This window comes from Protopterus annectens, chromosome 3.part1, assembly GCF_019279795.1.
Source record: "Protopterus annectens isolate FY-2018-M chromosome 3.part1, PAN1.0, whole genome shotgun sequence".
Taxonomy (NCBI): Eukaryota; Metazoa; Chordata; order Ceratodontiformes; family Protopteridae; genus Protopterus; species Protopterus annectens.
In genome coordinates, this window is record NC_056732.1 from 1,483,080,899 (window position 1) to 1,483,096,235 (window position 15,337).

Sequence of the window (15,337 nt, forward strand, 5' to 3'; positions counted from 1 at the left end):
AAGGTGGCTTCTCAGCTTGCGACCTTGGCTTCGGTGGTTAACTCCTCCATGTGGCTAATTTCTTATGCAGCCGATGGGGTGAGCAGGGCAGCAGGCACAGGGATGGCCTTATGCAGACACTCCTAGATGCGCTTTTTTCATTTTGCGGAGCCCTTCAAGTCTTCCTTTACCAACACCCCCTTTGATGGCTCATCCTTATTCAGGCCGCAGGTAAAAGAGAGTCTTACTAGTGAGGGAAATAATGGAAGATGCTGGTCTCGCGGTGGGGGGGGGGGGGTCCGTAGAATCAGGGTGACAGATGGACCTTCTCTGGCAGGCCCTTCCAGTGCTCCTGAGGGGAGGCCCGAATGTCCGACTCTGGATACAGTCGGGGGAGATTATAATTGTACCCAAAAGCCTGGCAGACAATAACAGAAGATACATGAGTACTGTCGATAATATACGGAGGTTACAATATCCCCTTCTCCCAACTTCCCCTGTCAAAAAGACAACACTCTATCCCAGATGTTCCACCCAATCTTCAGGATCAAGTAAACCTAGAGGTTCAAAGGCTGCAAGAAAAAGTCATCCAGGAAGTCCCCGCAGACCAAATCACATCACAAACTTACTCAAGGTTCTTTTAGTTCCAAAGAAAACAGGGGACTGGTGACCCATATTGGATCTCAGCAGACTGAACAAATCAGTCAAGAAAACCAAGTTCTGGATGGTAACACTACAGTCCATTCTTCCCTTTCTGAAACAGGACAATTGGATGTGCTCTATCGCTCTCCAGGATGCGTACTACCACATAAAAATGGACAGATGGTCAAGGAGATGTCTACACTTCTGGCTGGGAGCCAGTCATTATCAGTTCAGAGTGCTGCCCTTTGGTCTCACCACGGCCCCCAGGGTGTTCAGCAAATGCATGGCAGTAGTTACGGCTCACTTGAGGTGTCTAGGATTCTGGTTGTTTCCATATCTAGATGACTGGCTCCTTATTGCCACCATCGAGCATCAGCTAATGAAGGCAAGAGAATCCACAATTCGCTCTTGTTCTCAACTAGGGATCACCATAAACTATGAAAAGTCTGTCTTGCTGCTTTGTCAGTGTATTACCTTTATAGGGGCAGATTTAGACACAAGTGCCATGATAGCAAAGTTGCCTCAAAAAAGAGCATTAACGATTCATCTCCAAGTTGCAATGCTGTTGACAAAAAAGAGAATTCAGGCAAGATTTGTTCTCATGGTCCTGAGTTCTATGTCAGCGGCAATCACTCTGGTCCCTATGGCTCGCTTCCACATGAGAATGCTGCAGTGGCTCTTCTTTGCACAATGGTCATTCCAGGATTTACCCATGTCACATCAGATTCTGATCACAGAATCCTACGAAAAGAATCTGCAGTGGTGGCTTCACTCCCCTATGGTAACAATACGCAGGCCGTTTCTACCCCCTCCCAACCTGTAGCCACAGTGACCACAGATGCTTTCCAGATAGGGTGGGGGGAATTATCTGGGACATACTGTTCAAGGGACTTGGCAGGATCATGAGTACTACTTGCACACCAATGTCCGGGAGATGAGTGGTGCTTCTGGCATTGTAAGCACTTCAGAACTCTCTGCCTACAAGGACTATAGCAATTCAGACAGACAATATGTCGGTAGTATGGTACATCAACAAACCGGGTGGAACCAGGTCTTACCCTTGTGTCGAGAGGCTCTACAAGTTTGTCAATGGGCGATGTCTTCCCACTGCTTTCTGGTTGCAATGCACATCCCAGAGTCCAGTGTGATAGACCAGCTCAGCCAGGCTATTCTGATGCCTCATTAGTGGTCCCCGAAGTGGGAATTTGCAGACTTGATTTTTCCCAAATGGGGCCAGCCATGCTGCAATCTGTTTGCCACCCCCCTCAACAACAAATGCAGCAGCTACTTTGCCCTAGTCCCACCACCGGGACAGTCACCCAGGGATGCACTTGTTCACGATTGGCCCCCGGGACTGCTTTATGCTGTTCAACTCTTTCCCCTGATCCCCAAGGTTCTTCAGAAAGAACAGTCGTTGGGTTGCAGGGTAATCCTCATTGCCCCTTACTGGCCTTGTCAGATATGGTTTCTATTTCTTTGGCCTCACCTGCAAGGGGAGCCTTGGATCCTGGACCCAGTGCCAGATCTTTTGATGCATCAGTCGGGGGCTCTCCATCCTTCCATTCAAACTCTCAAGCTGTCAGTCTCCACTTCCAGTCATACCAAGGCTTCCTGATGTTTCTCCGGCAGTTCAACACATTTTGATTTCCTCCCATAAGCCCACTACTAGGAAACTTTATGCTAGTAAATGGAAGAGGTTCTCTTGTTGGGCAGGCAAAAATCAGGTTGATCCTTTACTGCACCCGTTTCAAAGATTCTCAAATTTCTTGCTGAAACCTTTGAGCGAGGAGCAGCTGCTATCCAGGTCCAGTTAGCTGCCATTTCTAATTTCCATATGGGAGAAATGGGGTCCAATATTATGTTACGCAGATGCTGGAAGATAAACTCTTTATATAAAACACGGCAAAGCTTTCAGGTAAAAACCCTTCTTCAGTGCATACATTTCAACAGTTAAAAACAAATTGTTTATATAGTGTGGGTCAATATCACATGACTTGCAGCCAAATAGTCACATGACATGTATTTAATAAGACATAGTATTTTTCACTTTAATTTAGTTTGTTGTAAAAACTTTAAAACAGGTTTTAATGTTACCACATCATTTATTCCTGGTGGTTTGTCTGCCTGTAACCTAAGTATCCAGTCATATTCTTTCAACTCCAATTTGTTATTTATATCACCCCCTCTTTGTGTTGTCTCAACTACATGTATAACACGAAATGTAAATCTATGCTTAGCTCCATGTTCCTCTATATGTTTGTATAGAGAATTAGTTCTTACAGCCCTATTGATCTCTGACTTGTGTTCAATTATTCTATTTTTTAATTTTCTTATAGTTTTACCTATATAGAACGACGAACACTCTTATTAAATGCATGTCATGTGACTATTTGGCTGCAAGTCATGTGATATTGACCCACACTATATAAACAATTTGTTTTTAACTGTTGAAATGTATGCACTGAAGAAGGGTTTTTACCTGAAAGCTTTGCCGTGTTTTATATAAAGAGTTTATCTTCCAGCGTCTGCGTAATTTTTGACTGTTGCCTTCTATTTCTACAAGTGTCCAATATTATGTCCCATAGGCTATGTAAGGCATTCCTAAGAGGTGCTACCCTCTTAAGACCTCCAGTAAGAGAATCTCTCCCCCTTTGGGATCTAAATTAAGTTTTAGACACTCTGATTCTTCGCCCCTTTGAACCATTTGCTTCTTGTTCGCTCAAATTTCTGACTTGGAAGACCTTTATCTTGGTTGCAATTACCTCAGCTAGAAGGGTTTCAGAATTACAGGCATAATCTGTTTGTCCCCCGTATTTGATTTTCCATAAAGATTGGGTTTCTCTCAGAAACAACCCCTCTTTCTTACCCAAGGTATGTTCTGACTACAATTTGAATCAATCCATAGAACTTCCTGTTTTCTTCCCCAGTCATGGTAACAAGGCAGAGTATAAGCTTCATCAATTGGACATTCATAGATAGTTATGCTTCTATTTACACAGGACCAAGGACTTTAGAAAATCTGACCAATTGTTCATATCCTTTGCGGACAATAAAAAAGGTTGTGCAGTCTCAAAGGTGACTTTAAGTGGATTTCAGACACTATAAAACATGTCTACGATTTGCATAAACACAAACTTCCAGGGAAAATTAAGGGACACTCAACAAGGGCCTTGGCTACCTTCATTGCTTTTTAAGCCAGACTTCCTTTAGATTCGATCTGTACAGCAGCTACATGGGCTAATCCTCATACCTTTATCACTCATTACAAAGTAGACGTGGCCTTCCGGAACAGGGCATCCTTTGGTTCCACGGTCCTGAAGAGTTTTTTCCAATGAGACCCCCAAGAATCGGGTGCTGGGGACGCTGTCTCAAACAGCAAGAATGAAGGTGAGATATGGACAACATAACATAAAGAAGTTATGTGCTCACCATAACGTTCCATGCTTGTTGTCCTTAATCTCGCCTTCCTTCTTGCGTCCTCCTTCCTCTTCCTGGAGGATCGAGAGGAATTCCTTGTTTTTATTGGTTGTCCTGGCTGGGTTTCCTTTTTACCATAATTTTTGGTTAGTCTTAGTCTCCCCTTCTTACACTTGCGGATGGTTTACACCTTTATAGGTAGGTGTCCTCTGATATATAAAATAGAGTATACTTTTTTTTTCTAATTGTATGGTCTAGTACTGGGTTATCACAAATGAGATCTGGGTAATGACCGATAGGCATGCTGGGATAGGGGCTAGCCTCGAGCCAGTAAAAGCTCTTGAGCTATAGTATACGGCCGAGTCGGAGCCGACGGTCGGCTACGAACCCAAACAGCAAGAAGGAAGGCGAGATCAAGGACAACAAACATGGAACGTTATGGTGAGTACATAACTTCTTTTTAAATAACACTGATTATATTTATGGAGATAATATATACAAGATTAGAGAATAAATTGATATTTATGGAGTTAAAGGAAAAGGATGTCAGGAACTATTAATGTTAGGAAAATAATGAAGCAAAGTTACTTGTGGGAGATATAGAGTATTTGATATGATAGATCATGACATTTTGTGTAAAATAATGGAAAGATATAATTTTAGTAAACAAACTCAAAGTAATCAGATCAATATATAGGACTAGTAAAATAAGAATTTTAATAAATGGTTGGCTAACTGAAAAAAATAGAGATGAATAGGGGTATAAACAAGGATGCCTGATGGGTAGCATTTCGTTTGTAGTAGTAACAGATTGGCTAGTCAAAAAGACAAATGAAAAGATGAGAAAAGCACAGTATATACAGAATGCGGGTATCAAATATCCTGTCATCATATCCTATGCAGATTATATAATTCTTATCAACAAAGTCAAAAAAGGATGGAAGAAGCTATTTTGAGAGTAAATAGTCTACAAGAAATGGGGATGTCACTGAATAGAGAAAAAATTAAGGGATGTGGTTCAGATGAACAGTTATTTATTTATTTATTTATTTCAGTTTGATTACCAGGGAAATCCACTGGGCCACGAAGTACCCATTTTCAGTGGATGCCTGGGGAGAAAAGCTCCAAAGGCAGTACAATCAAGGTTACAAATGCACACGATAAAATACAATAGAAATGTCCAAACAGTAAGTATACATAGTAAGAACAGTGCAAAATAACAAAAATATCAATTTTTTTTTTTTTTTTACATAATTTGCAATATTTTCCTCATTACAGTCAACTGAGAGTTGGCCAAATCGTTTTGGGAATTAGAAATGAAATCAGAGGGCAGATATGTGCAGGGGTAGAGAGTGGCTTAGTGTAGAAAATCCTTACAATTTATATAGGGTGAAAGCAAGAACATTTCCATTTGGAAGATAGGTGTGAATAGAGTTGGGTCTTGAAGTATTCCGTGTTAGGTATAGTCCTAAGTGAAGGAGGGAGAGAGTTCCATTTTTTGCCTAGAGAGAAGGATAGAGTAGTAGCTGGCCAGCGGAATGTTTAGGTCTGGGAGTGGAGATTAGGTTTTGGTGTTCTGATCTCAATGATCGGTTAGGGATGTAAGGGGGAAGGATGTTGTATAAAGCTGGGCATTTTTCTGGGTAGAATATTAATTTGTGAGCAGTTGTTAGTTGAAGATAGTCAAGGTGGTTAGGGAGTTCTAACCAGTTCAGAGATTGAAGGGTAAGGCAGTGGTGGGTTGAGGTTTTGGATTTAGTGGCGAATTTAGAGATCTCATTATAGCAAGCTTCAAGTTTAGAGGTGAGGGAAGCAGACAGATGAGTTAGTAGAGGGGGCACCATAAAGGAGAGAGGGAAAGGAGGTAGGTGGTTGCTAAGGTGTGCCTAGAGGAGTTTGAAAGAAATAGATTATTCTTGTAGAGCATGCCTAACTTTTGGTGGTTTTTTTATGTTTTGTTGTATGTGGAGATCGAATTTGAGGTGTTCATCAATGGTAATGCCAAGGAGTTTAGCGGAAGGGACCACTTCTATAGGAGTGTTGGTTTGGCTTAGGACGTTGAAAGTGTTTTTGTCAAAGGAAGAAGCCTTGGTAGGGTGGAAAATTAGTATTTTAGATTTATTGGAGTTGAGGGAGAGATGGTTTTTGTGCATCCAGTTTTCTGTAGTGGAAAGAGCTATTTGTGTTTTGGACAGAAGTTCAGAAAAGTTGGGGGTGGCACAAACTAAGGTAGAGTCATCAGCGTATTGGATGACTGTAGTGTCAGGGAGGGCAGTGTTAAGGTTATTTATGAAGATGTTGAAAAGTATGGGACCCGAGGATGGATCCCTGAGGAACTCCGGTAGGAGTAGCTAAGAAGGAAGAGGTAGAGTCCTTCCATCTGACAGCCTGAGATCTGTCAGAAAGGTAACTGGAGAACCAGGAAAGAGCATTAGGGGAGAGATTAAGGTTGGAGAGATGAGAGAGAAGGTGTGTATGGGATATGGTGTCAAAGGCTTTAGAAAGATCTAACAGAACAGTGGATACAAGAAGACCAGAATCTCGGGCTTGATTAACAGTTTCTAGAAGGAGAGTAGGGCAGTTATGGTGCTGTGGCCGGGGCGGAAACTGTGTTGGGTGGAAGTAAGTAGCTGATTCTGAGATAAGTAGGGTAAAAGTTGGTGGTGGACACATTTTTCTAGAATTTTAGATATTGGAGAGAGTAGGGCTATGGGGCGGAAGTTAGAAATGGAGGTGTTTTTACCTCCTTTGTGAAGTGGTAGAATGTAGGCAGAACGCCAAAGTTTGGGCACGTATGACTCTTTTAAGGATCGGTTGATCGGGATGCTAATTGGGAGAGCAATGCCTTCGGCTGCGCATTTGAGGAAGGAGGGGGGAATGTTGGGGGCATTAGAGCATGGCTTTAGTTTGGATAACAGCTTTTTTATAAACATTGTGGAAACTGGTTTGGGCTGGAACATAGAGGGGCTGTTATTAGGAGAGTTTAGGAAGTTGGATGGATTATTGTCGGGAAATGTTTTGGTTAGCTTAGTTATAGAATCTGTAAAGAAAGTGTTGAAGTGAGAACTCAGTTCTTTGTCAGTTAAACTAGGGTCAGGGCAGGGGTTACGTCTTGACCCAGGATGGAGAAGAGAGTTAACAGATTTCCAGAATTGTTTTGGGTTGTTGTTATTATTGGACTGAAGTTTATTGTAGTAGTTTTTTTTTGTCTAAGGAGATTAATTTTTTTTACTTGGTTGCGGAGTTGGGTATATTGGAGCATAGCAGAAGGCAGTTTACTTTTCTGAAAAAGCTTCCAGGATTTGTCTCTGAGATGCATGGTATGTTTAGTCTCTTTGGTGAGCCAAGGAGCAGAATTGGCTTTGATTTGTTTGTTTCTTAGGGGGGCTAGGGAGTTAAGAGTATTTAGGAAGAAAGAGTTAAAATGCTCAACAGCGTTGTCAAGGGAGAGAGTGTTAAGGAATTGCCAGTTAATTTGTTTGAAAATGTTAGAGAAGTATGTGGGGTTAAAGTTGCTAAGGTTACGAGTTTGCATGTAATTATGTTTGAATTGTGAGGGGTTAGGAATTCAGTTTGATACAAAAGAAGTTTCAGTATTAAGAATAAAATTTGGTGTACTGAGTTTTGTTAGGGAATGATGGATGAACATTTTCTAGATTTAAAAGGACTTAGTACTATGTGGAGTATGTATAGACTGTCTTAAAAAAAAGTGCACCTGAGTAATTCCACATGGATGGGGAAAATATGTTATGTGGCTGGAGTATATATGATATGAAAAGATTTGGAGAAACAAGTTTATTGAAGTGATGATTAGATTTATTTGGGGATCTAGGTTAAACCCATTTAAAAGAGAAGTGTTATATACGGAAGATGGGGGTTGGGTTTGTTGAACCCTAGAGAATATTGGGAATCGTTGAATATATGCTGGGTGTTAAAATGGATAAATGGGAAAGAAGAAAAGCTGGTAGTAGGATTATTTAACAAAAATATGAAAGAAAATGGAATTTAAATTAAAGGAAGAGGAATTGTAGAAATGACGATGTTTCAAGACAAAATAAAAATATGGAAGTTAAAAAAAGAGGAGAAAAATATGGTATAAAAACATAATGATACAAATTTACTGTGTAAACCCATAGGGACATCTAACAGAAGAAAAAATAAACGCTATAAAACAAAGAAATGAATGGTGTATGAAGAATGTTCAATGTCAAGATTTTTTATGGAGGTTGCAAATTAATAGATTGCCTATAAAAGGAAATACTCCATATAAAAAAGTAAAAGGATATGTGAATTAGAAACTGTAGAACAGTTTTTTAACATGTAACGGAGTAAAAATTATGGGAAAAATAATAGAATATTTTGAAAGAAATACAGAATTGTAGACAGATATGGATATGATTGAACATGAATTTTCTAAGATGCAGTAAGGAGTATGTCACAAATTTGGATAGGAAGGTGATTTCTATTGTATGGGTAATATGGTGTGAGAGATTAAATGAGATTATGTTTAATGAAAACTGAATGATACCAAATATAATACATAAAATCAAATGGTGGTTATGGAAAAATGAGTGGGGGCTATATACAAACATGAAGCAAAAAGTTGTATATGATGGAGGAATCTAAATTTAATGTAAATTTTTTGTAAGTATATAAATTTGTATATAGTTGTATACAGTAAAGGACCCCTACTCTTCGGAGCTGCTAGATGGTGCCAAAGAGAAGCAACATCATGGAGAAGGACAGAAACGTTAAGGAGAGTTTGGAGGTGGAAAGTAAGAATTTGGAAAAAAACATAGCTCAATATGGAGCTTCGAAATGTAAGCAAAGATTCCTGTGTGGTGTATATTACAAATGAGCAGTACTCAAGTGTCTCCACTGTGAAGGAAATAAACAAATATGTTGAAGTGGTGCAGATAGAACTGACATCAGGACTGCTTGCAGATCCATGTGTCCAACCACAGCCACTTTTTCACATTTTTGCACATGCAGGTTGGGGTGTCACAGTAGTGACAATCATCTAGAGCCAAGATTCACTGATGATCTTGTTAACAGTAAAGTAGGATGATCCAGGTGATGGTTCTTGGTGAGATGACAGATAATTTTTTCGAAAGTGCTGAGGGTGGTAATGTGGAAAATGAACCAAGTGATGTGTCATCAGAGAATGTAGCACTTAAACTTGTGCAGCAGTGGTAGAAAATAAAAAAGCAACAGCAAACTGAAAAGGTGTCTGGTTTTGTGGCAGCAGTGTATGCAGTAACTAAAATTTATGCAGCAGTGACAGCAGGCAAAAAGGAGGGTAGCAACAAACTGCAAGTAAAATAGTTTTTTTAAAGCAAAAAATGACACAACAGTAGACAAATACAGACACTGACAATACATAACACCACAAACATTTGGCCCTTAGCAATTCTCTCACCCCTCTGTAAAATACTGGAAAAATGCGCCCATGCCCAACTCCTCAACCACCTGCTTGAAAACTAAGTTATGTTACCCGCAAAGCATGGTTTCAGACCAGGGCACATCATCATTACTGCCTACTTCTCCTTCCTTGTTACCATTAACCGGGCATGGGATTCTGGCAAAATAATCGCTTCTCTTTACCTTGACCTCTCCAAAGCTTTTCATACCATTTCCCACACCCTCCTCCTCTCTGGACTGTCTACCCTCCACGATGTTCTTCATGTTTCACTGTTGCAGTCTTCACTTTTGGGTTATCTGCTTGCAGTAGTCCTCAGTCGGCCTGATTAACAAAGTTTTGGGTCGTACGTCAGTTGCTGGCCCTTCTTTCATGACGTCAGGCTATCAGGGGTATAAAACATGCAGCTGACGCCATTACATCAGTCTTTCTTGCTGTGCAGTGCCCAAAGCAGAAACCGTTTGCAAGTGCCAGTCGGCCAACTCCTGAAATTTGTATTTTCTAGTTTCAGAACCAAAGTTTTCAACTAAAGCTAAGTACCCCATTGGGGAAACTTTTTCTTGCTCCTTACCAATGTCAGTAAAAGTTAATTGCATTACTTGTGGAAAGCAAATATCTCATAAAGATTTTCATTTGTACTTTCCTTGCCTAGGCCCTGACCATAATGCACTAATTTGTCAGTTTTGTGCTTTATTTAATCAGTGCACTATCCGTCGTCGGTATATTTTCACCTCTAAATATTTTGGTTCTCGGTTTAATTATCAAGAAATGTCATTGGTTAGCCATCCGACTACCAGGATTTTGAAAAAACACAAGGATAAAGACAAAGACAGGCCGCCGAGGTCCAAAACTGCTGGCAGCGCTTCTCCTAAGCTAGTCGCCAGTACTCAGTGAGGTGCTTTTGCAGCCCCTGATACCTGCTACTTCTGATTCGCAGGCCTCTACTGAGACCCATTCGGAGTCCAGTATGCCGCGAGATGCTTCAACTATGGAACCTGCGAATGTCTCTACCTTGGATGGGTCCAGAGCCGCTGTGCAGGCACTGGCTTCTGAGGGTGTATTCAGGCCTACGGACTTAAATATTAAACCGATGCCTCCTTCTAATTTTAGGCCTAAATCTTGAACCATGCCTACAAAAATGACGCCCAGGCCACATGCTCAGGCTTCTATGCTTAAAAAACAAATGATAAGAATGGCTGAAGATCTAATAACTCTAATCAGGGGAAGCCAGCCTCCCCCTTCTAAGAGACCTAGGACTGAAGCTGTTTATGAATCTTCTGACCAGGATTCTGATTTTTCTGATTCTTCTGATTATCTGGATTTGCCCTTATCTACTTATGAGGATTCTGATGCAGAGGACTCTATTCCCTCTGCTTCCCCTCCAGACAATTTTTCTTTTGGTGAAACCTTGCATTCTCTAAGGGAGCATTTCCACTGGAAAAGCCAGGATTTTTCTGATTCAAAAAAGAGGGTTAGGGATTTCTTACTCCTGCCTCAACATAGGCCTTTAGCTATTCCTCCTGTACTAGACATTGTTGATGTTTTTTCGGAATCTAGTTTGGCCCCTGATTCTTTGCCTCCTGCTCCCGGAAAACCTGACCGATATTACAGGGTTCCTGATTCATACAAGTTCCTTTTTTGAAAATCCTATTGTGGATCCAGAGACCATTTCACAGGGACCCAAGGGCATTAAGGCTTCTACTGCTAAAAATCCTACCCCTTCTGATAGAGACTCCAGAGCGCTGGATAGATGAGGTAAGAAGGTTTACACTTCTGCAACCTTGGCCATTAGGGCTTTAAACTGCCCGTTTCATATGTTAACATATCAAGAACATGTTATTGGATTGCTTAAACAGAAAATGTTGTTGATTCCTGACTGTGCCAAAAATAAAGAATTACAGGATTTAATGCATTCTGCTGGACAAGTTGGAAAACATACTTTGATGTGGATTTGATTCTTTAGAGGCCTCTTGCAGGGCTGCTGTTACTGGTTCTGTGCTCAGAAGGCATGCTTGGCTTAAGGAGTAATATTTACCTGATCATGTTAAAGCTAAATTGTTGGATATGCTCCCTTATATCACGACCACCTGTTTGGCAACAAGGCTGAGGAAGTTCTTAAAAAGATGGAAGATAAAGCTAAATCTATGCAAACTGTTAAAGATTTCTTACAAGTTCAGCCTCCTAGATTTAGTAGGCACTGGCCCTCTAAGTATTGGTCCTTTTAGTCTCCTCAAAGCCTTCTCAAGGCAAACCCAGACATAACAGAAACACGAGGTTTCAGTCCCAGGGAACACACAAGACTAAGCAGTGGGGGGTTTCCGCACCCAAATCAGAGAGTAGTAAGACTCCCCCCTATGGAAAACAGTCTTCATGACTTGCTTTTAAAACTTTCAAGCACTTCCAATCTGAATGCTCCTTTAGGCAGAAAGATTGGTCTGCAGCCAAAAACTGGGAACTCATTACCCAGGACAAATGGGTTTTAAGTATAGTGTCCCAAGGATACAGATTTCACTTCCATACCTTGCCAACACCAAGCGGGTGGCCAGATCTACTCCCAAATCAGTGGGCAGAGGCCCAAAATCAAGTACTCTCTCTCTTAATTCAGTTGGTACTAGCAGAGGAAAAGGGACAAGGGTTCTATTCGAGACTTTTCCTGGTACCCAGAAAAGAAAATACATGGCGTCCTATCCTGGACCATTCTACTCTAAATACCTTTCTGGTGATTCCAGAATTCAAGATGCTGACTCTTTACCAGCTGCTTCCTATGCTAGGCAAAGATGCATGGTTGGCAATACTAGACTTAAAAGAAGCATACCTGCACATATCTATGAGGGATTCTTGCAGAAAATACCTATGCTTCAAAGCAGGCTACATGCACTATCAGTTCTCTGCACTACTGCGCCCAGGGTATTCACAAAGTGCCTAGCTCCAGTCATTGCATTCTGCAGGTAAAGAAATATTCGAATATACCCATATCTGGACAATTGTCTAATTCTGTCAGAAAGCCAGGACATACTTTTGAATCATCTGGCCTTTGTTCAAAGGGTACTGACTTGTCTGGGGTACACGATAAACGAAAATAAATCACACCTGGTACCCTGTCAACAAATTATATTCCTGGGAACAAGCTTGAATACAACTTCCCAGATGGCTTTCCACATGCCAGAGAAACGGATTCATTTGACAACCTACTTCAAGCAAGTGGCCACAAAAACCCAGTTATCTGCAAGGCAAATACTGCAAGCTTTGGGGTTCATGGCCTCCTGCATTCTTCTAATTCCATATGCAAGGCTGCATATGAGGAAACTGCAGTGGTATCTCAAAAGCCTATGGTGTCATCATTCACAGGATCTAGAAGCAATGATTCCTATCATACCTTGCCTAGAGTTTCTTTAGTGGGCAGAGGCCTGCCACCAAAACAGGGGACTACCATTCACACTACCCCCTGCTGCCCAAACCTTAGGTGCATCAGACTATGCATGGGGGGCCCACCTGGCAGGGAAGTGCATTCAGGGCAAATGGAACCCAAGTTAAATGCACCTGCATATCAATCAAAAAGAAATGTTAGCTGTACAGAATGCTCTGACAGCCTTCAAGGACCACATTCTTCCAGGACAACTAACGATAAAGACGGACAGCACCACTCTTATGTGGTACGTAAACAGGCAAGGGGGTACACATTCTTACCCCCTCTGCAGACTAGCCATGGCATTGTGGAACAAAGCCCTGAGCTATCATGTACATTTACAAGCTCAATTCCTGCCAGGAAAACTAAATACACTGGCAGACGAACTAAGCAGAAACCTCATGGACTCACATGAGTGAAAACTGGAACCAAGGATTTTCAACATGTTGACAAGCAAATGGAGGAGCCCAGATATAGACCTGTTTGTCTCCACCCAAAACTATCAGTTGGACGAATTCTGCACATGGACTCCCCACAAACAAGCTTGGAAAGTGGATGCTATGTCCTTCAGCTGGAAAAACCTATCAGTTTATGCCTTTCCTCCTCTGCTCTCCAAAGTACTACTAAAGATCAAGCAAGACAAACCAAGGACAATTTTGATTGCACCCGACTGGCCACGCCAACACTGGTACCCCCTCTTGCGCAGTGAGTCACTGTGGGCTCCATGGCACCTGCCTCAGACTCCTACTCTATTGTCTCAGCAGGAGAACCAAATTCTGTACCCTCAACTTCAAACACTGAATCTAGCAGCCTAGCTAATTACATAATTTCTCCTTTACCATCCCTCAGTAAACCAGTGATGGATATCAATTTAGAGGCAAGGAGGTCTAGTACCAGAAAGTCTTACGCTGAAAAATGGAAAAGATTATCTGCCTGGAACCAATCTCAAGGGATGAGCACAACAGTGCCCAATTTACCTCAGATTTTACAATACTTAACTGAGATGCTTCATAAGGGCCTGTCTTTTTCCTCCATCAAAATTCACACCTCGGCCATCTCAGCTCATTATAACACAGAACCACTCCTATTCTCTCTCATCCACTGCTTAAGCAGTTCCTCAGAGGGGTAAAAAATCTACGACCACCCAGGAGAGCTCCGACTCCAGCCTGGGACATCAACTTTGTATTGGAAAAGCTCACCCTTCCTCCTTTCGAGCCAGCTGCCACTGCAGACTTACAATTCCTTTCTTGGAAAACAACTTTCCTTTTAGCAATCACTTCAGCAAGAAAGGTATCTGAATTACAGGCCCTCATGGCAGTGGAGCCTTTCATCAGCTTTCATGCGGACAGGGTGTCCCTCAGGACCAATCCCTCCTTCATGCCCAAGGTGGTATCCAGTGTGGCCCTTAATCAGTCCATACATTTGCCAACCTTCTTTCCTAATCCACAGAACAAAGGGGAACGGAGTCTGCACTCCTTAGATGTGCACAGAAAACTTAGATTCTACTTGTAATCCAAAAACTCCAAGGAAAGGGTGCCACAAAACCAAGAACCAGTAAAACCACAACAGGCACCCAAAGAGGCAGAAGGTAGTAAAAAACACAAGCCTATAGATGTAAGCAGCAGCAGGTTTAATCACATGATTTAACCTGCTGCTGCTTACACCTACACGCTCATGTTTTTTACTACCTTCTGCCTCTTTGGGTGCCTGTTGTGGTTTTAGATTCTACTTGGACAGAACTAAACCTCAAAGGAAATCTGATCAACTGCTGGTGGCATTTGCTGCAGGGGCAGAGGGAAGGCTATTTCAAAGCAAACCATTTCCAAATGGATAGGCCATTGCATTCATTTCTGCTGCAACACCATGGAAAATCTATCCTACAGGGGGATCAGACCCCACTGTACCAGGGCTGTATCTACTGCTACAGCCTTTCTCAGAGGCATCCCTACCAGGGACAACCTAGAAGCTGCTACCAGGAGTTCTGTACACACTTCCACCAAGCATTATCATTTGCCAATTTTCTCTAAAGCTGGCTTTGCCACTGCAGTCTTGCAGGGCCTTTTAACGGGTCCTAATTCTGTTCAAATTTCTCCTCCCATCCTTAGCTTTGGGAATCTACCCAAAAGTGATGACTGCAACAGTGAAACACGAAGAACATAGTACAGTTGTGTACACTTACCATAAATGTAGATGTTTGAGTGTATTCACTGTTGCAGTCCTGGTTACCCTCCCTCCAGCCCCTTTCTTTTTTTGGATATACCTCACTCTCCCTTCCTCAGTACTTCCACAGGGGTACCCCAAGGTTGCATAATTGGTCTGTCTTATTTAGCATCTTTATTAACAACGTTCACTCTACTGTCCCACAATGCTCAGTAATCCAGTATGCTGACGACTCTACAATAATATGCACTGATAATTCCAGCTCTGATCTCCAGCAAACCACCCAGAATGCCCTCACCTCTACTGAATCTTGG

General features: G+C 41.8%; 1 protein-coding gene across 2 annotated transcripts in view; it reads left to right on the plus strand.

Moving 5' to 3' along the window:
* The window catches only part of STK31 (serine/threonine kinase 31), a 5,081,810-nt gene that overhangs the window by 4,994,083 nt on the left and 72,390 nt on the right, over positions 1 to 15,337 (plus strand). The gene's annotated exons all lie outside the window — the stretch shown is intronic.